The sequence below is a fragment of the Eulemur rufifrons genome, chromosome 8 (genome assembly GCF_041146395.1).
Source record: "Eulemur rufifrons isolate Redbay chromosome 8, OSU_ERuf_1, whole genome shotgun sequence".
Lineage (NCBI taxonomy): Eukaryota > Metazoa > Chordata > Mammalia > Primates > Lemuridae > Eulemur > Eulemur rufifrons.
Genome location: NC_090990.1, coordinates 23,997,759 through 24,024,122, shown reverse-complemented (window position 1 = coordinate 24,024,122; position 26,364 = coordinate 23,997,759).

Genomic DNA, 26,364 nt, shown 5'->3' with positions numbered 1-26,364 from the left:
GCTAACCATCACCACCATCGAGCCGCGGACTCTTCATGTTACAAAGCTGAAACTCTGAGCCCATTAAGCAGCTGTCCCCACCCGCCTCCCTGCTCCTGGCAACCACCATTCTACCTTCTGTCTCTATGACTTTGACTACTCTAAGGTATTTCACATAAGTGGAATCCTACATTGTTTGTCCTTTTGTGACCGGCTTATTTCACTTAGTATAAAGTCTGCTAGGTTCATCCGTGTTATAGCGTATGTCAAATTTCCCTTCCTTTTTAAGGTTGAATAATATTCCATTGTATGAATGTGCCACATTTTGTTTACTCATAGCACGGTGGTTTTTAGGAATGCATAGGTGGCACTATAGCAGAACTGTACTGTTGTTTTTCCATTTTGCACAGGAGGAAACTGAGGCACAGAGTGGTTAGGTGACTTCCCCAAGATTTCCCTGCTCATAAGTCAGAGATGCAGGACCCAAACCCAGGCCTAGCTAATCCCACAACTTGTGCTTCAAGCTCTCTTGTTACCTTAAATCCTCTGCTTCTGCTTTTTCATGTTACTGTCATCAATCCAGACGATGTTGACTTTGAGTCAATTTGGTTATTAATTTCCTGTTGTTAACAGAAGCTATAGTGTCTGAAATCTCTGCTGCACCATCTGGAATTTTTAATAAAAACTTGAGGAATTTCCAGGGGCTTCTGTGCATTGCACATGTGTAATAGCAAGGGAGCAATCGCTGCTTAAAAACAGAAATGCCTGTAGCCACTTTTGAACTCCAGGTGTGGGGTGAGGGGTGCCTGGCAGAAGGAAAACTGCTCTTTGGTTTAAGAAAACACTATAAACAGGCTTTTTGGATTATTCAAGGGAAGCCTTGCTCCCTACCCCCACCTCAAACAGTCTGGAAGGGGAAGGCTCCAAACCAAATTGCTCTATAGAACAAACTAGCAGGAATTTGAGAACTGTCCACCGGCAGCTCAAAAGGGAGGGAGTTTTCAGCGTCTTGCAAGACTCAGGGAGAGATTAAAGGAAGTTCATGGCAGGGAAATTAAGTGTCCCTGAACAGGGCAGCAAGAGTGACAGCCAGATGGCCCTAGGAGGGATATCCTGTGTTGGGGTGGCTGAAGAACTCCGAGGTGTGACTCCTCAATTTTAAATGTTTCCAGTTGCTTGCCGTTTTGTAACCTCCTTCACCCTCAGTGTAGTCAGCTACAGAGAGCAGGTTCAGGTTGGCGATGCCTTCATGCAGGAAGGTGGGGGCCCAGCTTCCTGAGAAGGAGAAGTAGTGGGAACAGGACAGCAGGGGGAGGAGTGCCAGGTGCCAGGGGCTTGAGAACTGGCTGAGAGCAGGGGTTGGGTGCAAGAGGTGACCAGGAGAGTGGAAGCACCCCTGAAAATAGTGGGGAATATTGGGGAGAAGGCTGTTCTTCCACAGTTAGCTGGGAGGGAGGCTGAGGTTATTTTTGTGGATACTAGAAGAAAGAATGGTCCAAAAGACATCACATTTTACCTTCTGGAGAGCTGGCTTCCAAGGGGTGATCTGCATTCTGCTCTGCCTAGACTATTCCACGACTTTGTAATAAACCCAGCCATGATCACTTATGGCTACAGCTTGCACATCCCTAGGGTGCCCTTTGCACAGCCAGGTGCCCTTCTCAAAGTCGTTCTTTTAGATTTGAGAAGTTAATGTGACCATTTCCCCACAGGTGGCAGTAAAGCGGCGTGAGGAAGGGACCTCATCTATTTTGCCCACAGTCATGATTTGGGCTTGTGACAGGTAAATATAGCTGCTCTTTTTTGAGTATTTAATATGTGTCCTGCCCTTTATGCATATTATCTCTTCAAATCCTTAAAACAAACCTACAAGGTCGGCCTTGTTTCAGTTTTTATCGAGGAGGAAAGAGAGGCTTAGACGGGCTTAGAGGTTGGTGACTTCCTCTAAGTCATAGCTAGGAAGTGGTGGAGCTGGAATGTAAACTAGAATTCATCTGTCTTTTGAACCTGTGCTCGTAATCGCTGTGGTTTATACCTTTATCCTTGAAAAAGATTGATGGGTTCTTAGGTCCACCCTTTGGCCCGCAGCGCCCCTCTGCAAGGCCAGGTGTTCTTGCACTGAGCTGCATCAGAATCACCTGGAGGGTTTGTTAAAGCAGATTGCTGGGCTCCCAGCCCCAGAGTTTCCTAGTGGGACCTGAGAATTTATATTACTAACAAGTTCTCAGGTGACCAGAGCAGCTGCTCTGAAGACTACAGTGGAGAAGCACTGTGCTGGGCTGATCTAACTTGCCAGGTTACCTAGGCATTGTCCCCAAGTCCCATGCTGTGCTCTGCTATACTCCTGCAGCCAAGCACCCAGACTGGGTGGGATTTAGATTTTCCATCCTCTCAGACTAGTTCTGGATCACTGTCCCTGTCATCCCGGCCAGCTGCCCAGGATGCTCTGGGCCTGGCCTGCTCTGGTGTCCAGGCCCTGTCTTAGTCCATATGGGGACACACACACCTTCTGTGGCTAGCCCACACATCAACAATGCTGAGACCAGACAGACGGGAAAGCGGGACCTCGGAACCGGAAGGGGCTAGAGGACGGTGGCTTCCTCTGCGATCTCCTTCTGAGAGCAGGTGTGCTGGGCAGGCAGCTGCTGACTCAGAGATTCACATGGCCTCTGCAGCAGCTCAGGGGCTCCTCTCCGCCCCCTGCCAGCCACAGACAGCCTTCACCCGGGAGATAGACAGGTTGTAATTCCAAGCAGAAAGAAAAATATCTTAATGTATCAGTGTCTTTTGGCGGTGGTTTAAAGGGCCCGAGAGACAGACTGTCAAAGGCAGTCCCTGGGTACCCAGACCAATATGCCTCTGCTTCTGAGCCAGTGTCTCAGCTGCACAGCTGGAAGGGGAGTGAAATCATGTGAGTGCGTGAGTGCGTGTGCTTGCACGCGGAGAGGCGCCTTCAAGGAAGAGGCAGCTAAGGAGCTCGTAGAAAGCTCCTGCGCAGTGTAAGGCTCTGTGGGGTTGGCGGGCAGGCAAGAGGGCCCCGAGATCGGAGGCACGGTCGTTACAGAATCTGAGGCACAGAGATGTTGAGTCACTTGCTTGAAGTTACACAGTTGGTAAGTGGCATGGATGAGACTTGAATAGGTACTTCACCAAAGAAGGAGCAGGGATGGCAAAAAAGCACACGAAAAGATGCCCAACGTCATTAGGCACCAGGGACATGCAAATTAAAGCCATCATGAGATGCTGATACACACCCACCAGCCCCACTAGAAAGGCTAATGTTACAGAAACCTGATTGTATCACGTGCCGGCAAGAACGCAGAGGAGCTGGGGCACTAACACACCGTGGGAGGAAACGTAACATGGTACAGCCACTTTGGAAAACAGTTTGGCAGTTTCTTAAAAAGTTAAACATACACCTGTAACAGGACCTGCCATTTCACACTCTTTTACTCAAGAGAAAAGAAAAGCATATGTTTACAAAAAGACTTGTACATGAATGTTTCCAGCAGCTTTGTTTGTAACAGCCCGAACAGGAAACAACCTAAATGTCCATCAGTGGGTGACGGATAAACAGTGGCAAACCCACACAATGGAATAATGCTAAGCAACAAAAAGGAATGAACTATGAATATATGTAACCACAGGTACGTATCTCAAAAGAATTATGCTGAATGCAAGAAGCCAGATATAAAAGAGTACATAGTGTGTGATTCCATTTATATACAATTCTCGAAAATACAAGCTAAACTATAGTGGCAGGAAGCAGGTCAGTGGTTGCCTGGATGTGGGGAGAGGAAGAATGGGGGGGCAGGAGGAAGGGATTACAAAGGGCACAAAGAAACCTATGTTGGTAGGATGGAGGTGTTTAATATCTTGATTGTGGTGATGGTGTTTCGAGGGTGTAGTCGTATGTCCAAACTTGTCAAATGGTGTACTTTAAACATGTACAGTTCATTGCACATCACTTATTGCATGTGGAAAGAGAACACCACATGAAGATGAAGGCAGAGATCAGGTGATGTTTCAATGAGCCAAGAAGCTCCAAGGATTGTCAGCAAACCTCTAGAATTTAGGGGAGAGGCATGGAACAGATTCTTCCTCATGGCCCTCGGAGGAAACCAACCTTGATAACCCTTTGATCTTGAACTTCTAGCCTCTAGAGCTGTGAGACAATACATTCCTGTTGTTTGAGCCACACACGCACTTTGTGATGCTTTGTCTTGGCAGCCCTAGCAAACTAACGCAGTGACCTTTACATCACTCTTGTTTAGACATGAGGTCTGTGTCCCCTCCCCTTGAAACTGAGTGGCTTTTGTGACTTTCAATAGGTAGAGTACAGCTGAACTAACCATCTGGCTTCCAAGGCTAGGTCATAAAAGGATATAAAGCTTTTTCCTGGACATGTTGGGCTACTCGCTACTTGCTCGTGAAGCCTTCAGGCGCCATGCACAGGGCGTGACTTCCCAGTCTCCTGTGGTCTTAAGGTGCAGGGAGGCAAATGGGTCTCTGTAGACAGGGGCTGTAGGGGCTGGGGAAGCAGCCTCAGGCCAGCAGTAACATGGGGGACCCCGAGAGGCAAGAATGGGCTTTTCCACTTTGGAAGCCCTGTTGAGTCCACTTAGAAATTAATCAGACACAATGCCTATCCCAGATGAGAGTTCCAGAAAGGCAACTGCATTAAGGTCAGTGGTCCCCAACCTTTTTGGCACCAGGGACCAGCTTCAGACAGAAGACAGTTAATTTTTCCAAGGATGGGGGTGGGGGAGAGGTGGAGCTCAGGTGGTGATGCGAGCGATGGGGAGTGGCTGTCAATACAGATGAAGGTTTGTTCACCTGCTCCCACTCACCTCCTGCTGTGAAGCCTGGTTCCAGAGTTTCATGGAAGACAATTTTTCCATGGATGGTGGGGAAGGGGGAGGCAGGAGGTGGAGCTCAGGTGGTGATGCACGGCCTGGTTCCTAACAAGCCACAGGCCTTGGCCCGGGGGTGGGGGGTGGGGTGGGGGGGGTGGGGACTGCAGATTTAGGTGATTGCTTCTCTTCCTTCTTAGGAAACCAGTTAATCCAGACTCTGAAGAAGGGTCAGGGACGGGAGGCCCCTGCTCGCAGGGAGGCACAGTGGTGGCCTCTGCATGGCACTGACAGGCATCTCCAGCTGGAGCCCCTGGCACCACCTCTGGCCCCCACGTCTTCTCCCACTAGCATCACCTCCACTGAGCCATCCTCGCTCACCCTCAGAACGGCCTGTGCTGGAGTCTCAACACTGTGCCAAGCACTTTACCTACATTATCTAGCTCAATCCTTGCCATGGCTCTGCGCAACGGGTTTTATTGTCCTTCGACTCCATCATTCACATCTCAGTAGGGATCAATTAACCAAATTAATCCTATAAGCAAATCTCAGTAGCACCATGAACATCTCAGGCAAAAGAACAGGCTTTAACTACTGTGAGGAAGGCCAGCCCCTTTAAGGAAGAAGTGACTGAGACCAGAGTTTAAGCAGGTTGTAAAATGTTGAAATCTGCTGAGCTCTGGAATGGAAATTTCTTTCAATGTAGATTAGGCCTTGATTCAGAGGATGGAGAGAGACTGGTACCTGTGGTTCCCTTGGCAACCACTCTCTGATTGGAAGGAGCCTGAGTACAGAGAACGGAGCAGCTGGGAGGCCTGTGTGACTCACCCAGAAGTGGGCAGGAAGCAGTTAAAAAGCAGCCACCGAGTGAAGCCGTGGAGGGACAAGGTTTTTTCTTTCTTTTAATCAATCTGCCAAGGTCTCAGGAGGGCCTGCTGATACCAGAGATACCAGGGAAGCAGCATAGAACGGCGGCTTCTGAGAAGCCCCTTGGTTAGGAAGAAAGTTGTTCTCTTTCCACTACAAGCTTAGAAGGCTTCCAGGCTCTCTCCTTCTGCAGCATAAAGAGAGAATAAGTCAGACAAATGTATCCCCCGGAGTGTCCAGACAGCCGTAGAATTCTGAGCAGAGGTGTAGCCCTGGCATTTACATAAACACCTTCCAGGAGCAGGGAGAATAGAAGGAGATAGGGCTGCAGAAATACCAGGGGTGAAGTCTTCATCTGAAAGTCCAAGCTTTGATCAAGAGTTGGGAGAGAGCCTGAGAATTTGTATCAGCCGTGATTCTAGGTTGCCTGGTCCGAGTAACAGGGATGAGAGCAAAAGCTTATGTAATGCCTACTTCCTGCCAGGCTCCCTGCTAAGGGCTTTGTTTAAGGGCATTTGCTCATTTGAATCCTCACAACAGCCGCAGGAGGTAAGTTCCATTGTTGTCTCCCCGTAGGGATAAAGACAGCGAGGCACAGAAGAACCTGCCCCAGAGGTGCACAGCTGGTGAGCTCAGAGCCGGGATTTGGACCCAGGCCGTCTTCTCCATGTGAACTAGTGTGGACCAGCGTGGGACACAGGGGAGGATTAGCCGGAGAAGCAGGACAGGGAGCAAGAGAGAAGAGACCCTAAACAGCACCAGGCCAGAGACACTTTCCTCAGCTGCATCTAAACCTGATTAGAGACATGTTTTATCACAGCAGAGCCCCAGCACCCAGAGGGGTCCCTCCTTAGGGGCTCCTGGGCTGTCCCGAAACAAGAGGGGTGCTTTGAAAACACAGATCTGGTTACGGCACTCCCCTCGATGGAAGCATCCCTTGCCTATGGGATGGAGGACAGACTCCTTGGCCTGTGTATAAAGCCTTCTCTATCAGCCCTGGTAGCCGCGCCTCTCTTCGCTGCGTGCCTGTGATTCCAAGCCCTTTCCCCTGGCAGGGCTATGCGTGGCTCCCCCCACATCCTTGACGGCTGTTCTTGCCGGGTGATGCCACCCCTGTGGTGGGCTGTCTGTGAAGAGCATGCCTCCTCTGCGAGACCACCAGGTAATCACAGAGGTAACCAACACCAGAACATAAAGGTGCAATAACCATAAACCAGGACAATAATTTTAAAACAAGAAAACAAGTGCTGAGTTCTAGAAAACAAGCACGTGTACTTTAATTATACACGAGACCCTCATGTGCTATAAAGTGTGCATGAAGCAAAACAACTCGACTCCGCCATAAATTTGGTATAAAATGGATATACTGGGAGGCAGAATGGTGCAGAGGCAAGTCGGACCCGCTTCTGCCACTACTGATTGTGCAACTTTGGGCAAACAAACCTCTCTGAGCCTCGGTCTCCTTCAAGCTAAAGAAGAAATAATAATAGTGTCCAGGCGGCGGTGGTGGTGTGAGAATTGAATGTGACATGTGTAAGGCTCCAAGCAGAGTCCTTGGCCCTACTTTTCCTGATAGCATTTCCTGATAATATTTCCCAGGAAATACGAAATAACAATTAATAGCAATTTTCCTTACTTTCTCAGAATGCTTTTTATGAACCATCTAGATGAGAAGGTAGAGCTGAGGTCGTCTTTCCCTGTGTGACATTCAGACTCTTTCCGAGTACTTAGAGACACTCAGACTCTTTCTGTGCACTTAGAAACACTTAAAATCTTTCTAGGTACTCAGACTGAGGATTCTCCAGGTGTGGTCCTTGGCCACACAGGGCTGCCTCGTGGGCGGTAAACTGATCCAGAAATCTAAGTCCTTGTTTTGTTTAGCCTTTTTATAAACAGACTAATGCTACCCAGTGTGCGGACTTTTGTTTTTATATAACACTAAAGATTACTTACTGAATGAGTTATTAAAGGTCACCAAAAATCATTTAAAAAATATTTATTTATAGTTAAAAGAAAACCCACGGAACTGATTAAGTGATGGAGAATTGTAGTCTTTTTTGTCCTTTGACTTAAATTCTTTTTTTTTTTCCTTTTTCCTTTTTTCTTTCTTTCTTTTTTTTTTTTTTTATTTCATCTTATTGTTATGGGGGATACAGACTTGCAGGTTACATACGTTGCCCATGTACCGCCTTTTCCCCCAAGTCAGAGCTCCAGGCGTGTCTGTTCCCCAGATAGTGCGCGTTGCACCCATCATGTAGGTATATATCCCTCCCTTCCCCACCCCCTTAAATTCTTTTTAAAAAACAGCTTTATTGAGGTAAACTTCACATACTACAGAATTCACCCACTTAAGTGTGCAATTCACTGGTTTTTAGTATATTCACACATATCACAAATCATTATTGTGTTTATCCCCAGTTTTTTTGGTATCACAGGGCTTCCCAAATCTCCTTCTCCCTTTGGAAAGTGGGAGCAGGCAGGGAGGGAAGCCGTGGGTGTTTTGCCTCAGTTGAGTGAGTGTGATGGATTGAGGTCCTTTCTCTTGCAGTTTTGAAAAGTAGCCTGCACCCCCATCTTTGGCCACTAGGTGTCAGGCTTGAGGACGGGTAAAGCCTCACAATGGGGAGCGCTGCGGGGTGCTGGGCCCCGCGCTGATGTTCTGCAGGTAGATGTGATGAACGAAAGAGTGGAAGTGAAAAATGAGGCCTCATGGAACGATCAGAGCTTTGAAATTTCCCATGTTTATTTATCCTGGGCTTGGAGAATTGCTTCACATGCTTTAGGCATTTGGCAAAAAAAAAAAAAAAAAAAAAAAAAAAAAAAAAAAAAGAAAAGAAAAGAAAAGAAAATTAAAATTATTTTTTCCCGCTTGGTTTTGCCCACAGTTTATTCCTGTATTTCTACATGTTTTGATGGCCCCTGTGCGCCAGAAACTGTGCCGGAAATGGAGGGCACAGAGATGAGCTAGACCCTGCAGGTCTTTTCCCTTAAGGTGCTCCTGCTATGGGGAGGAGGGAGATTATAAACAGATCACAGACCACAGGTGACAAACACCATGTGAGGGGAAGCGCAGCGTGTGGTAGGGGTCAGGGGAGGGATTATAGTGTAAACATTACAACAGGAACAACAGTGTTGATGGGCACTTGGGTTGATTCCACATCTTTGCAATTGTGAATTGTGCTGCAATAAACATTCAAGTGCAGGTGTCTTTTTTGATAAAATGACTTCTCTTTTTTTGAGTAGGTACCCAGTAGTGGTATTGTTCGATCAAATGGTGGGCAAAAGACACAAACAGATGCTTTTCAAAAGAAGATAGACAAATGGCAACAAACATGAAAAAATGCTCAATGTCACTAATCATCTGGAAAATGCAAATTAAAACCATAATGAGATATCACCTCACCCCTGTTAGAATGGCTTTTATTAGAAAGTTCAAAAACAATAGATGCTAGTGTGGATGTAGAGAGAAAGGAACGCTTATACTCTGTTGGTGGGATGGCAAATGGGTACAACCTCTATGAAAAACAGCATGGAGATTCCATGGCAGCATTTTATCCTTATCCAAACCATGTAAGGTAGGAGGAAACAAGTGCTGATATTGCCATTTTACAGGTAGGAAAATGGAAGATGAAATAGATAAAGGATATTCTTTTCAACAAGCAGTATTGGAACAATGGATCATCCATATGCAAAAAAGTATGACCAAAGAATGTACTCAAAATGGATCCTTGAACAAAATGTAAAATCTCAAAACTATAACATTTTGAGAAGGAACCGGAAGAAAATGTTTGTGACCTTGGATTAGGCAAAGATATCTAGATAAGTTACCCAAAGACACAATCCGTAAATGAGCAAATTGGTAAACCGGACCTTATCAAAATTAAAAACTTCTGTTCTTCAAAAGACATTATTAAGTGAATAAAAAGACAAGACACAAACTTGGAGAAATTATTTGTTCAGCATGTACCTGATAAAGGGCTTGTGTCCAGAATATACAAAAAACTCTCAAAATTCGGTAACGGGAAAACAACCCAATGGAAAATAGGCTAAAGATTTAAACAGACACGTCACCAAAAAAGACATCTGGATGGCAAATGATGTGTACGACATCACTAATTGTTAGGAAAATATAAATTAAAACCATAATGAGGTACTACTACGCAGCCACGAGGATGGCTAAAATTAAAAAGACTTACCATACCAAGTCCTGGCAAGGATGTGAAGAAACTGGAATTCTCATATACTTCTAAGTGGTGATGTAAAATGGAAACCACCTTGGAAAATAGTTGGGCAGTTTTTTAAAAATGGAAACATACACCTACCATCTAATCTTGTATCTCACTCCTAAGTATTTTCACAAGAGAAAAGGAAGTGTATGTTCAAACAAAGATTTGTACATGAATACTTATACCAGCTAACAGCTTTTTTTCCAAAATAATAGTCCAAAACTAAAAAATTCAAGTGTACATTTACTGGTGAGTGGATAAGTAAATTGAGGTAAATCTGTACAATGGAATAATTCCAAACAATAAAAAATGGATGAGCTACTGATACACACAAGCACAGGGATGAATCTCAAAAATAATTTTGCAAAATGAAAGAAGCCAAGAAAAAAGAATTCATACTATATGATTTTATTTTTATAAATTTCTAGAAGATGCAGACTTATCTGTGGTGAAAGATCAATGGTTGCCTGGGAATCGGAGGAGGAGAGAAGACAGGGAGGGATTCCAAAGAAATTTTTTTTTGGGCGGGGGGATGGCTAATGGTTATGTTCACCATTTTGATTTTGGTAATCATTTCATGACTGGTCAAAACTTATCAAATTGTACATTTTATATCTACAGCTTATTATATGTCAGTTAGACTTTGATAAAATTGCTAAAAAAACTTAACAGCAAGAAAACAAATAATTTATTAATAAGCAAAAATCAACAGAGATTTGAATAGACATCTCACTAAAGCAGCTCTATGAATGGCATACAAACACAAGAAAGGATGCTCAATATCATTAGCCATTAGAGAAATGAAAATTAAAACAAAAAATAACTACATACCCATTAGAATGGCTAAAATAAAATTTAAAAAAAGACAACCTCACAGTTTCAAATGCTGGTGAGTATGTGGAGCAACTGGAATTCGCATACATTGCTGGTGGGAATGAAAACGGTACAGCCACTCTGGAAAATGGTTTGGCAGTTTCTTACAAAGTTAAATATACACATACCATGTGATCCAGCTATCCCATTCCTGGGTATTTAGAGAAATGAAAACACGTTCACACAAAAACCTGTACACAAATAGAAGTTTAATACATAATTGCCAAAGGAATGGAAACAACCCCAAAGTCCTTTAATGTGTAAGTGGATAAACAGAGTGTAGCATATCCATACAATAGAATACTATGCAGTAATAAAAAATGAATGAACTATTGTTTTATTTAATAGTGTGGGTGCATCTCTAAGCCTTTATGCTGAGCGAAAGAAGCCATTTTCAAAAAGTCACGTACTGTATTATTGTATTCATATGAAATCTTGGAAAACTATAGGTATAAAGAATGGATCTATGGTAGGGGAAGAATTAGACACAAAGGGGCAGCGTGAGGGCATTTTTCTGGGGAGATGACACTGCTTTGTATCTTGATTGGGGTGGACATGTACTACAGCTCATAGAACTTTAAGAGAAAGTCAATTTTACTGTATTTAAATTTAAAACATACTTAAGGGATGAAGCTAAAGCAGTACTCAGTGGGAAACTTAGCATTGAGTGCTCTTGAGATTAATAAGCCAGCCCAGTGTTCTTCAACTTCAGCACAATTTCATTTGGGCTGATGACCCTTTGTAGCAGGGGCTATCTTGATCGTTGTGTTAATAGGATGTTTAGCAGCTTCCCTGGTGACTACTCACTAGATGCCAATATCGTCTTCCCCCCGGTGGTGGCAACCAAATAATGTCTCCAGACATTGCCAAATGTCCCAGAGAGGGTAAAACTGCCCCGGTTTAGAAACACTGAACTATCATAAATATCGAGCTTAAGAATTTTAAAAGGAGTAACATAAAAGTGACCCAAAAAAGCAGAAAGCAGGAAACATAAAAAAAACCAAGAGCAAGTACTTATGAAGTGGAAATCAAGTGTACATTAGAGAGGCTCAATGCAGCCAAAAGTTGTTTCTTTGAGAAAACTAATAAAATTGAAAAATCTCTGGTGAGATTGATCAAGGAAAAAAGAAAGAAGACAGACAAAGCAACGCAAGGAATAAATATTTACAAGTGCGGCTGAGATTTAAAAGATAGGACGGTACAGTGAACAACTTTATGCTAATACTTTGGAAAACTTAGATGAAATGGAAAAGTTTCTAGAAAAATATAAGCTACAAAAACTGACTCAGGAAGAAATATAAAATGAATAGTACTACAATTATTAAATAAATGGAATCATTAGTTTTAAGATGATTAGAAAACATCAGATCCTCTCAAGTGATTTTGCGGGAGAGTTTTATCAAACATTCAGAAAATAGATATTTCCAATCTTACACAAACTATTCTATAACATAAAGAGGAAACATGACCCAACTCATTTTAAAAGTCTAGTATAATCTTGATACTAAATCCTGACCAGGACAGTATGAGAAAGGACAATTGTAGATGACTTTTACTGAAGAACATAGACACATAATTCTGATCCAAATATTGGTAAACAGAATACTGCAATGTAGATAAATAATAACATACCAAGAGCTAGTTTACCCAAGGCATGTAAGATTGGGCAAACATAAAAAAATCAGTGTGATTCCCTACATTAACAAGATAAAGAAGAAAGGTAATATGATCATTTTAATGGATACAAAAATTTAATAAAATTCAGTATCCATTTATGATTTTTAAGTCTTTGCAAAGTAGGGATAGAATAAAATGTCCTCATCTGATGAAGTGTACCTGCAAAAAAACCTTCACCAAATATCATATATAAAGGTAAAGCATTGAAAGTGTTTGTTCCCTCTAAGATGAGAAATAAAACCATAGTGTCTGCTATCACCACTTCTCTTCAACAGCATATTACAGGTCCTAGTGAATAAAACAAGGCAAATAACATATAACAACAACAACAACAACAAAAAGATAGAAAGGAAGAAATAAAAAGAAAGAAGAATTTTGGAAGAACAATTATGCTGTCATTACTTTGAGATGCTAGCTTATAAACATAGAAACCCCCAAAGAATATGCAGAAACATTATTAGAATTAATAAAAAGTCTCTGGACATAAAACCAGTACAAAAAGTTAATTGCATTTTCTACATCAACAATAAACTGTTAAAATTGTAATTAAAAATAGACACCATTTACAATACCTCCAATAAAACAAAATACCTAGGAATAAAAATACCCAAAAAATGCAAGAACTTTATGGAGAAAATATAAAACTATTGAAAACATTTAAAAATGATTAAATAATAGTATACTAAGTTCATGGATTGGAAGTCAAGAAAGTAAAAAATATCTGTTCTCCCAAATTGATCTGTAGATTCAATGCAAATCCAGTTAAAATCCAATAGGTTTCTTTTTTAAGAATCCTGACAAACTGATTCTAAAATACATATGGAAGAATAAAGGGCAAAGAATAGCCAAAATCTGCCAAAAAAGAAGAAGTTGAAGAACTAGTCTTATCAAATACCATTCTAACATTATACTAATTAAAACAGGGTGGCACTGTCTTAGGAACAGACAAGTCAATGTAATAAAATAGAAATCCCAGAACAGACACCCCACACAAACGGAAATGATTTATGAAGGAGTTAGTATTGCAGTTCAGTGAAGAAAGTCTCAGTTGAAAAAACTGTGCTGGGTAAATTGATCATTCATATAAAAATTGGGCTCATATCTCATACCATATATAAAATTCAATTTCAGACTGTTAAAGATTTAAACGTAAAAATTAGTATTATAAAACTTAGTGGTGATGATGATGATGATGATAGCATATAACACCTACCATGTACCAGAAAATCTTTGAGCTGCTTTATACATGTTAACTTGTTTAGTCCAATAGAACAACTATATGATTTAGGTACTAATATTTCCATTTTACATTTGAGTAAATTGAGCAGCAAAGAGGTTGAGTAAGTCGCTCAAAGTTTCACTGCTAGGATTTGAACCTAGGCAGTTTGGCTTGGGAGTTCATGTTCTTAAACACTGTAACTACAGGAGCAGTATAGGAGGATGTATTTATGATCTCAGCATAGGTAAGGATTTCTTAAAATCCAAAAATTGCAACCACACAAAGAAGCTTGAAACATTGACTACATTCAAATTTTTATTCATTAAAAGACACCCTAACAGAAGCCAAAAGACAAACCACAAGCTGTAAGAAGAGATTTGCAACACATGAGTGGCAAAAGATTAGTATGCAGAGTATGCAAAAAAACCTCCTGCAAACCATTAAGAAAATGCCAAACAACCCAATAGAAAAATGGGTAAAAGAACTTGAATGGGCACTTAAACAAAAAGGAAACTTGAATGTCCAGACTGAATGCTTAGTCTCACCAGGAAGTACAGGAACTATTTGTATTTTTTGTATGATTATTTGTAACCAGGGAAATACAGATAAAATAAGATCCCATTATACACTCATCAGGTTGCCAAAATTGAAGGGAAAAAAATCTCACAAGATCAAGTATTGGCAAAGCTGTGGAGTAACAGGAACTTTTACCTGATGGTGGGATTGTAAAGTGATAAATTCTTTTGGCATAAATTTAGCATTATCTAGTAAAGTTAATAATGCTCATACCCAATGACTCAGAAATTTTACTTCTAGGTCTTTACCTTTAGGTCTAAACACTCCTGGTGCACCAGGAGACACATCAAGAATGCCCACAGTAGGTTGGGTGCTGTGGCTCATGCTTATAATCCCAGAATTTTGGGAGGCTGAGGCAGGAGGATTGCTTGAGGCCAGGAGATCGAGACCAACCTGAGCAACATAGCAAGATCCTGTCTCTACAAAAAATAAAAAAAATTAGCTGGGCATGGTGATGTGTGCCTGTAGTCCCAGCTACCCAGGAGGCTGAGGCAGGAGGATGGCTTGAGTCCAGGAGTTGGAGGCTACAGTGAGCTATGGTGATGCCACTGCACTCCAGCCTGGGTGACAGAGTGATACCTTTGCTAAAACAACAACAACAACAACAGCCACCAAAACCAAAAAAATAAAAAACCCCCACCAAAACCAACCAACCAACCAAACAAACAAGAATGCCCATAGTAACTCATAGTAACATTGCTTGTGAAAGCAACACACTAAACAATGCCCATTGACAGTAGGATGGATAAACACATTTTGATCCAATTTTTACTGAACAATACTATACCGAAACAAAAACAAAAAATCCATCTGCATAGATGAAATTGAGGACAATAATCTTGAATAAAAGAGCAAGCCATAAGACAAGTTACAGAGTGAGAGAAAATATTTTCAAATGACATATCCAACAAAGGACTAGTATCTAGATTATATAAAGGACTCTCAAAACTCAACAGTAAAAAGGAAACAAACAATCCAATTAGAACACGGGCAAAACATGTGAACAGATATTTCACTAAGAGGTTATTCAAATGACAAATAAGCCCATGAAAAGATGTTCAACATCAGAGTAACGCAAATTAAACCCACGATGATACCCATTCATCAGAATTGCTAAAATAAAAAACAGTGAGAACACCAAACATTGGCAAAAATGCAGAGAAATTGGATCACTCCTAAATTGTTGATACTACGTAAAATAACAGAGCTGGTCTAGAAAACAGTTTGGCAATTTCTTATAAAACAAAGCATGCATATGACCCAGCCATTGCACCTCTACATTTATCCCAGGGAAATAAAAACTTATGTCCACACAAAAACCTGGAAAGCTTTATTTGTAATAGCCAAATGTTCAAAGAAGCTCTATTTGTAATTGCCAAAAACTGAAAACAACCCAGATGTGCTCCAACAGGTGAATGGTTAAACAAACTGTGGTATATACATCTGATGGAATACTACTTCACAAGAAAAAGGAACACGCTATTGATACACACAGCAACTTGGATGAATCTTCAGGATTGAACTGAAAAAAGTCAACCCCGAAAGGTTACGTATTGTATGATTACATTTATATAACATTTTAAAGTGACAAAATATTGGAAATGGAAAACAGATTAGTGGTTGTTGGGGGTTAGGGATGGGGGCTGGGGGGGCTGCGAGGGTGATGAGTATGATTATAAAGGGGAACTTGAAAAATTGTCATAGTGATGGAATTGGCCGGTGTCTTGAGCATAGTGGTGGATACACGAACCTGCACAGGTGATGAGATTATAGAACTAAATACACACAGGCACACACACACACACACACACACACGCACACAATGCAGGTAAACTGAGGAAATCTGAATAAGATTGGTGAGTTGTACCATGTCACTATCTTGGTTGTGATATTGTACTGTCATTTTGAAAATGTTACCACTGGGGAATACTGAATAGAGGGTACACAGAATCTCTCCGTATTATTTCTTACAATGGCACATGATTTTATAATTATCTCGATAAAAATTTTTAATTAAAATTTGAACTCCTCCCTTCCAAATTAAAAAATTAAACTTTTCATAGCTTTGACTTGGCTACAAAAAAAACATAAGCCATAGAAGTATACATAACTGCATGATTCTAGTCTTAAGGATCAAAAGCATCAATATGTTTTTCAGAATATAAGATCATAAAGAAACAAGCATGGGAGAAATAAACACAGAATTCAGATTAGGGTTCCTGTGGGTAGGTGCAAAGGAGATGAGGTCAAGGAAGAGCACAGAGAGGGTTTCAAATTTAATGGTCATGCTTTATTTCTTAAACTGGATGGCGGGATACATGAGTGTTCCTTTTATTGTTTTTCTTTGTATAATAGACATATTTTATAAATATTTTTGTATCACTCAGTATTTAGTAAAACCTTTTAGAAAGTCTTTGGTGTGTACTGGTGTACATATTGTGTGTGTATTTGTGTTTGGCAATGTGTTTCTATCTCCTGAGCCTGGCAACCTCTTGTCCTACCACAGGACCTTTGCACTTGCTATAATCTTGGCCAAGACCTCTCTTTCTGTGGTTCTTCAAAGATTTGGTCCCACCTCAGCCCAGACAAGTGGAGGGAAGAAACTTTCAGATCAGCACTTAGCATTCTGAAGTAAGCCTGTTTATTTATTCATTTATCTGTTTAATGTAAGCTCCCTGATAGCAGAGACCTTTTCATTTATCCCAGCACCTAGACATGGGTTGTCAGATTGAATGGATATTTGTGCATATGAGTTTGGGCTTAAAAAAAAAAGCATGCCAGTTGGAAGTGTTGGCTTCCAAAGATTTTGTTTGGGATACGGTTAACAGTGTCATGGCAAACTTGGGGTTAAATTGCTTTTAAAATCACTGCAAGCTTCTAACTGAAGGGGGTGTTATGTAGAATAACAAGGGGCATGTCTCTGAAGGATACAGGTAACAGCATAGAATAAGTTTAAAAGAGTTAAACAAATTCCAGCCAAGGAGAGAATAAGTTTAAATTGGGTCATTTTCCCTGGAGATTATTGCAATTTTAAGTGTAATGCAGCTCCCAAGAATGTTAGCTTTACTCTTGGTGACCATGGATATAACAGTGTGTGGGCTCATCATTAATCAGGATAAGGCATTATAGATCTGGGTGCTATTACCCCAGGTTTGTTTGTAAAATGGATTTCTTTGCAGGAAGCACTGACGTGTAACCATGTGATGTTTGGATTGGGCTTCAGAGCAGGGATGGCTTGGCAAAGGCCTTTGTGGTTTATATCCGATTTTATTTTCTACAATTGAATTTTGAATTTTGAAGTCCAATCAATTTGAGTTCTTTACAAGTATAATTTTGTTACCCGTGGAATGGTTTGAATTTAAGTTTAGTGGAAGTAAGTTTGTGTGCAGTTTGGGCTTTTAAAATTAATTCTGATTGGAAACATTTCATTATTCTGAAATGTTTGGTGGTAGCAATTGTGAGGTTAGAACTGCTTGTTCATAAATAGGGTTATTATTGGATTTCCCCCTGCCTTGATTGATATACGATGGAGGAGACACACCTATAGCATAAGTTCTTTTTTGGGGGGTGGTGATTTTGGGTACAATCACTATGGAATATAAAACCGGGAGACACAGAAGCAGAGAGTTTAGTTCATGTCTTTCAGTGTAATTGATTTGAATATGTTCAGCCAGACTATGTGCTTATGGGGAATTAGAGGATCAGCAATTTACAAATGTTGCCACTATAATCGGATCTGAAAAAGAAACGATAGGACCTGCTGAGTGATGTCTGGTGATGAGGAATGTATGTTTTGACAGAAACTCCAACTCCTAGGGTTTTCTGCAATATAAAATGGAGTGGGTGTGCTGGGCTGGGTGGAAAGCCACCATTTCTAGGATAAAAATTATAAAAAGAATTATAACAACTGCAACTTGTTGAGTATTAACCATGTGCCAAGTACTTTGCCAAAAATTTATCTGCATTATTTCATTTAATCTCATAAAAAGCCCATGTGGTAAGCCATGCTGGGTTGTCGATTATCCACCTGGCATCACCGCCACCTGTTGCCAGGTGTTCTTTGCATTGTGGAAGAGAAGCTGGGACCTACGTTTCCCAGAACACCTTTCCCCATATGGTTCCTGCTTTGAGTCTGCCAAGAGGGAGATTTGGAAAGTGGAAAATATGGAGACTGTTATTCTCTGGTGGTTGCAGGTAGATAAATAGGCAGAGATGAGGTTTGAAGCTCGTTCTGCACGAGCTTCTTGTGGTTCATCTCCTGCATTGCTGCAGCCTGAGAAGGTCAGCGGAGCTTCCCAAGGGGTCTGGGTGAGACCCTGGGAAATCCCTGCTACGCTGATACTGCTGGGGTGTTCAGTGGTGGCTTCCCCAACTGTTGCTTTCCATAGCCCAGCTGTGGAAGCTTCTAATTCCCTTCATTAAAGCTCTTTCTATTTGGACTCTGTAGAGTGGCTTCTGTGTTTCTTATTGGATCCTGCCTAACACATAAGTTATTATTCTTCCTCTGTCTGTTAGATGAGTGAAAGGAGGTTTAGAGAGGCAAATTGCCCGAGCACACACAGAGAATGGCAGAGTGGGATTGACACCCAGGTCTGCCTGTTGCATGGTCTTAATCGCAATCCTCCACCATCTCTGCAAATCACCTGGGGATCCAGGTGTGTGAACTCTGCTCACAGCCTCATCATACATGCAACACTTGTTCGATCCCAGAACTATTAGCCCCATGTTAACTCTCACCACAGGCGTCCCTTGCAGAGGCGGGGTCTGCCATTTGCAGGTCTGCTTAGACCGCAGGGTCACCCACCGGTCAACACTGGCTGCTCTTCCTGTTGGAGACCCAGGCAGCCTCTGGGGATTAGTTAACTTGTGCATGAAAACAAGAAATATATTTTCATACATTGCCTTGCTCATACCACTTCCCATTGTAGATGGAAGAGTTTTGCATTCGTGATTTTAGGGCCAGCTAAAATTGTTCGTAATAGGTGTCCTCTTGAAGGTTATTACATACGGGATGTTAACATTGCTTCCATCAGAGGAGAGGTGGTGGAGTGGGGCCTGAGGAAGCTGTAATTTATAATCTTTCTACCGTACATTTCAGTTGTTACAATAAGCATGTATTGGTTTTGTAATTTGAAAAACATCCTGCACACAAACTGCATATAAAATTAAAAGATATGTCCACTTAGATATAAGGGTATGTGGCATGATGTATGTGGTGGTGACACCAAGTTGACAACAGACATCTATAATGTCACATAAGTGTATTTTAAGTGATGGCACAGGACTTGTATGTGGCAGCAAGCAGAATAACACTGGTTCTCAAATCTTTCTTTAGCTGGAGAATCCACATTTGAATGACATTATACGTGGAACCCCAATACATAAAACTGGTAGGAGGGGAGCCACTCTCAATGAAACTACAGTAACCCCTGGAGCCCCAAAGCCCCATAACTTGGCATCTTTGTTCCAGCCCCCACTTCTAGCAAGCAGCCCTTGAGGGGTTACTGTAGAACCTCAGTGCCATGAAGAAAACATAAATGACAACAAGAAGCCAGCTTTCACACTGACTGGTTTCTTGTGTTTGCTCATTAGTGCCCTTTCGCTCTGTAGGGGAGGCCACGGGAATGAACCCTGGATGCTTCATGATTATGAGTAAACATCAAGTGTCACCATGGGGCAGAACTCGCCTGAACACTAGCCTGATAAACAGGCATTTCAGGAACCACATAAGAGAGAGAAGATGAGGTCTGGGTGAGTATTGTTTTTCCATTGTCTGGAGTCATAGTGCCCAGTGGGATGGGGAGTAGAGGAAGTGTGTCTTCAATTTGGGATGTTCCAAAACCCTGCAACACCTTGGATTGGTAGCCTGACACAGTCAGACAGGGATGGAGCAGAGGGCAAGGCCTGTGGGATGGACGAGTCAGAGGGAAGGGGTCTGGATTAGCACCTGCAGAGCTTCAAGCATGTCCATCCCCCAGACGGTGCGTACTGCACCCATTACATGTGTATATACCCAACCCCTTCTCCCCCCTCCCATCTGCCCAACACTCGATGAATGTTATTACTATATATGCACTTAGGTGTTGATCAGTTAAAACCAATTTGATGGTGAGTACATGTGGTGCTTGTTTTTCCATTCTTGGGATACTTCACTTAGTAGAATGGGTTCCAGCTCTATCCAAGATAATACAAGAGGTGCTAGATCACCATTATTTTTTGTGGCTGAGTAGAACTCCATGGTATACATATACTACATTTTATTAATCTGCTCATGTATTGATGGGCACTTGGGTTGTTTCCACATCTTTGCAATTGTGAATTGTGCTGCTATAAACATTTGAGTGCAGATGTCTTTTTTATAGAATGTCTTTTGTTCTTTTGGGTAGATGCCCAGTAATGGGATTGCTGGATCAAATGGTAGTTGAACTTTTAGTTCTTTGAGGTGTCTCCATAGTACTTTTCATGGAGGTTGTACTAGTTCGCAGTCACACCAGCAGTGTATGAGTGTTCCTATCTCTCCGTATCCATGCCAACATTTATTGTTTTGGGACTTTTTGATAAAGGCCATTCTCACTGGGGATAAGTGATATCTCATCGTGGTTTTTTTTTTTTTTTTTTTTTAATTTTAACTTATTATTTTTTATTTATTTTTTCAAATGTCACATTTTATTGCACAATATTTTTTATTTTATTTCAAACTATTATGGGGTACACTTTGGTTACATATATTTCCTTTGCACCACCTGAGTCAGAGCTACAAGCATGCCCATCCCCCAGAAAGTGTGCAGCAATCCATATGGTGTGAATTTACCCATGCCCTCCTCTCCCTCCCACCTGCCCAACACCTGATGAATGTTACTTCCATATGTGCACAAAAGTGTTCATCAATTAATACCAATTTGATGGTGAGTCTATGTGGTGCTTGTTTTTCCATTCTTGTGATACTTAGAAGAATGGGCTCCAGCTCCATCCAGGATAATACAAGAGGTGTTAGTTTACCATTATTTTTTATGGCTGAGTAGTACTCCATGGTATACATATATCACATTTTATTTTATTTTATTTTTTTTAATTTAATTTTACAGAATCAAAGAGTCTAACAGTATATCTTGTTAGATACAGTATGTCCTCATAATGTATACATTATTTCTTGTACAATGATATGAAATAATATGGGAAATATTCATGATAAATTATTAAGTGAACAGTGCAAGTTAAAAACAATAGTTTCATATTTTTTTCCCCACCCCCCCTTTCCCGAGTCAGCACCTTCAAGTGTAACCACTCCCCAAACGGTGCGCAATGCACTCATTGTGTAGGCATACCCCCCATCCCCTCCCCCACCCCCCACCTCAGTCTGATGTCCAATTGGTGTCATTCCCAGATTTGTATTTAGGTGATGATCAGGGAAACCAATTTTCTGGTGAGTACATGTGATGCTTGTTTTTCCATTCTTGGGATACTTCACTTAATATAATGGGTTCCAACTCTCTCCAGGAGAACCATAGAGATGTCGTATCTTCATCATTCCTTATAGCTGAGTAATATTCCATGGTATACATATACCACAGTTTACTAATCCAATCATGTATTGATGGGCATTTGGGTTGTTTCCACATCTTTGCTATTGTGAATTGTGCTGCTATAAACATTTGGGTACACGTGCCTTTGTTACAGAATGACCTTTTTTCCTTTGGGTATATGCCCAGTAATGGGATTGCTGGGTCAAATGGCAGGTCTACTTGAATCTGTTTAAGATACCTCCATAATGCTTTCCACAGGGGTTGCACTAGTTTGCAGTCCCACCAGCAGTGTATTAGTGTTCCTGTCTCTCCACACCCACGCCAACATGTGTTGTTTTGGGTTTTTTTGATAAAGGCCATTCTCACTGGGGTTAAGTGATATCTCATTGTGGTTTTGATTTGCATTTCCCTGATGATTAGAGATGTTGAACACTTTTTCATATGTTTGTTAGCCATTTTTATATCTTCTTTTGAAAAATTTCTATTCATGTCCTTTGCCCACTTTTTGATAGGGTTGCTTGATTTTTTCTTGCTGATTTTCCTGAGTTCTACGTAGATTCTTGTTATCAGTCCTTTATCTGATGTGTAGTATGCAAAAATTTTTTCCCATTCTGTAGGTGGTCTGTTTATTCTCTGGACTGTTTCTTTGGCTGTGCAGAAGCTTTTTAATTTAATCATGTCCCATTCATTTATTTTTGTTGCTGCTGTGATTGCCTTGGGGGTCTTCTTCATAAATTCTTTGCCTAGGCCAATGTCTGTAAGAGTCTTTCCTACATTTTCTTCTAGAATTCTGATTGTATCACGCCTAAGGTTTAAGTCTGTTATCCACCGTGATTTGATTTTTGTGAGAGGTGAAAGCTGTGGGTCCTGTTTCAGTCTTCTACAAGTGGCTAACCAATTCTCCCAGCACCATTTGTTGAATAGGGATTCTTGTCCCCAGAGTATATTCTTTCCCGCTTTGTCAAAAATTAGGTGACTATATGAGGATGGTTCTATATTTGGATTTTCTGTTGTGTTCCACTGGTCTGTGTCCCTGCACTTGTGCCAATACCAGGCTGTTTTAAGAACCACGGCCTTGTAGTATAGTTTGAGGTCTGGCAAATTAATACCTCCCATTTTGTTTTTATTGCTTAAAATTGCTTTTGCTATACGGGGTCTTCTTTGATTCCATACAAAGTGTATAATTATTTTCTCTATGTCTGTAAAGAATGATGTTGGTAATTTAATAGGGATTGCATTGAATTTGTAGATCACTTTGGGTTTGCATTTTCCTGATGATTAGAGATGTTGAGCATTTTTTCATATGTTTGTTAGCCATTAGTCTATCTTCTTTAGAAAAGTTTATGTTCATGTCCTTTGCCCACTTTTTGATAGGGTTGTTTGATTTTTTCTTGCTGATTTTCCTGAGTTCTATATAGATTCTAGTTATCAACTCTTTATCAGATGTGTAACATGCAAACATTTTCTCCCATTCTGTAGGTTGTCTGTTTGCTCTCGTGACAATTTTCTTGGCTGTGCAGAAGCTTTTTAATTTGATCAGCTCCCATTTATTTATTTTTGTTGTTGCTGTGATTGCCTGTGGGGTCTTCCTCATAAATTTTTTGCCTAGGACAATGTCTGCAAGAGTTTTTCCGACATTTTCTTCTAGAATTCTTATAGTTTCATGCCTTAGATTTAAGTCTGTTATCCACTGTAAGTTGATTTTTGTGAGAGGTGAGAGGTGAGAGGTGAGAGGTGTGGATCCTGTTTCAGTCTTTTACATGTGGCTATCCAGTTTTCCCAGCACCGCTGATTGAATAAGGATTCTTTCCCCCAGTGTATGTTTTTGTCTGCTTTGTCAAAGATTAGATGGCTATAGGAGGATGGTTTTATATCTGGGTTCTCAGTTCTGTTCCATTGCTCTATGTCTCTGTTCTTGTGCCAGTACCATGCTGTTTTAGTCACTATAGCCTTGTAGTATAGCTTGAAGTCTGGTAAACTGATGCTTCCCAATTTGTCCTTTTTGCTTAAGATTGCTTTTGCTATACAGGGTCTTCTCTGGTTCCATACGAAGTGTAGAATTATTCTTTCTAGATCTATGAAAATGATGTTGGTATCTTAATAGGGATTTCATTGAATCTGTAGATCACTTTGGGTAGTATAGACATTTCAACAATTTTGATTCTGCCGACCCATGAGCATGGTATGGTTTTCCACCTGTTTAAGTCCTCTGCTATTTCCTTCCTCAGTGCCAGATCAAATAGGGTTGGCTTTGGTGAGAATTTTTTTTTTTTTTAAATTTTTGTTGCTCTGGGAAGCCTTTAAGCAGGCTGGTGATGTGATCTGATTCACTCTGCAGTAAGATCACTCCGGCAGCTGTCGGTGGAGGAAGCGAGACCTGCTAGGAAGCTGTTGCAGTAGGCTAGACACGCATTAATGGGGCTTAGACTAGGGATTCTGGAGGTAAATCTGACAGGTCATTTGGAGAAGATTTGAGGAAGAGCAGATTCGTGAGGAAGGTCGGCAGTAAAGTCAAGAGTTCTGTGCTGGGTGTCATGTTTGCTATGCCTGCTAGATGCCCAAGTGAGACTGGAATAGACAGTGGAGCACATGCGTCCAGAGCTCAGAGCAGAGGGTCTGCCTGGACACAGGCATGCAAGAGCCATCAGTGTGTGCATGTAGGGCCATGGGACCACGCGAAATGTTCTGGTCAGCTTTCACTCGGTTATGCTGCAGTGGCAAACAGCCCCCAAATCCCTCAGATCCCAGTGGCTTTTAAACAACACGTGTCTGTGTCACCGCACTTTACCTGTGTTACCCGCAGGTCAGGCACCAGGTCCTCTCTGCACGTCGTTTCATTCTGGCAGCTGTGCTGAAGGAGCGGCCCCCCTCTAGGTCATGTGGTTTGTGGAGCAGAGGAGAAAGAGCAGAGGCAGAGCAATGTGACAGCTCTAGAAGCTTCTGCTCAGATGTGGCACATGTTACTTCTGTGCACACTGTGTCCCATGGCCAAGCCTGATGCAATGGGGTGAGGGGCTATACTCCTCCCGCAGGGAGCACTGCAAGTCACATGGAACAGCCAAGGATGGCAGCTAACAGTCGGTTTCATCACAACAAAGCACTGAACACTGTGCACGGGCCCCTTTCCCCAACATGCACATCTGCATCCTCGAACACCGTGTCCTCCAACACGTGCAGCAGCTCTTTGTGCCCTGCACAGGCTGGGCCCACAGTGCTCCTAGATAAGTGGCTCTCATAGTGTATATGTGTCCCCAGTGGGGGATGTGTGAACTTTCCTAATGACTTTGGAGGCTGAGCACGTGTTGCTCCTATGTAGCATGTCACCTGTAGGTGGCACACACTAGCGTACCCTTCTCCTCCCTGCATACTCTGCACTTCATGGACGGGGGTCTTCAGGCTGCTTTTCATGACCCTCTCCTGGGCCTTTGCAGATTCCCTCCTGCCCAGATCTTGGGCTTCCTCCCTTGATCTCTCGATGTTGCCACCACTGGAGGGTCTGGGATTAGGGGAAGGGACAGGAAGGGAAGAGCAGGCATCCCAGATGAGGAGATAAAGGAAACTGTGTGCATACGATCCCCAGAGACCAGGGAAGAAAAGATGGCCTGTCACGAGGAGATCAATAAAGCGCTGACAGCAAGTGCATGTTGGAGCCACCAAGGACCCACGCCCTTGTGTGTGGACCACGCGGGCTGCCTTCAAGGGGAAGGGCAGCGTTTCTGTGGGAAGGAAAGGTGGTGGCAGGGAGGAAAAGCCACCGGGAAGGAGTCAGCAAAGGTGGGCAGAGACACAGTGACAGAACAGGGTCACAGACATGCAGAGAAACTCGGCCACGGCGATGCTGGCAAAGCACAGAGGCAGAGCCGAGGTGACATGAAGATGCAGAGAAGCGGGGTGTCCCAGGGAGTACATGAAGGAGGCAGGACTAGGAGACCAGAGAGCTGTCTTCCTGCTGCTTGTACCCAGGAGGCTGGGGCCCTGGCGGATGCTCTGAGGGACAGTCCTGGGTAGGTGTCCGTCAGTGGGCTGAATCAGTAAGTGTGGACATGTGCCAAGTGTCAGTATATTCTAGTCAATAAGGGCCAGTGAGTAGATGTCAGTTAGCAACTCAATTAAACAGCCCAGGAAACACGGGCCGATTGCTCTCAGGGTGCCAGGCCCGGTGCTGGGAGTTGGGGGATGGGAAGAGATGGATGAGGAGGGCTCAGCATCTATCCAATAGGACAGGCAAACACACCACCATGAACAAAATGCTGCCATTTTGTGCTTGCTGGGTGAGTGCTGTGCCCAGTGGATCTGCGTAGATCACCCACCTGAGGCCTTGGCATCCATGATGTAGGTATCCATATACCCATTTTACAGATGGAGAAATCAAGCCTCAGAGAGGTTATGCAGCTAGTGCCAGAAAGAGCCAGGGTTTGCACCCAAGTCAGCTGGATTTCCAAAGGGGCTGCTCTTGCCCTTGGTGCCTCCCCATGGCTCTGTGCAGCAGCAGAGGACTGTGTCTGGCGGAGTGTCAGGGAAGGCAGTGAGAAGACTTGGTGGGAGGCAAGATGTCCTAGGTTTATTTTGCC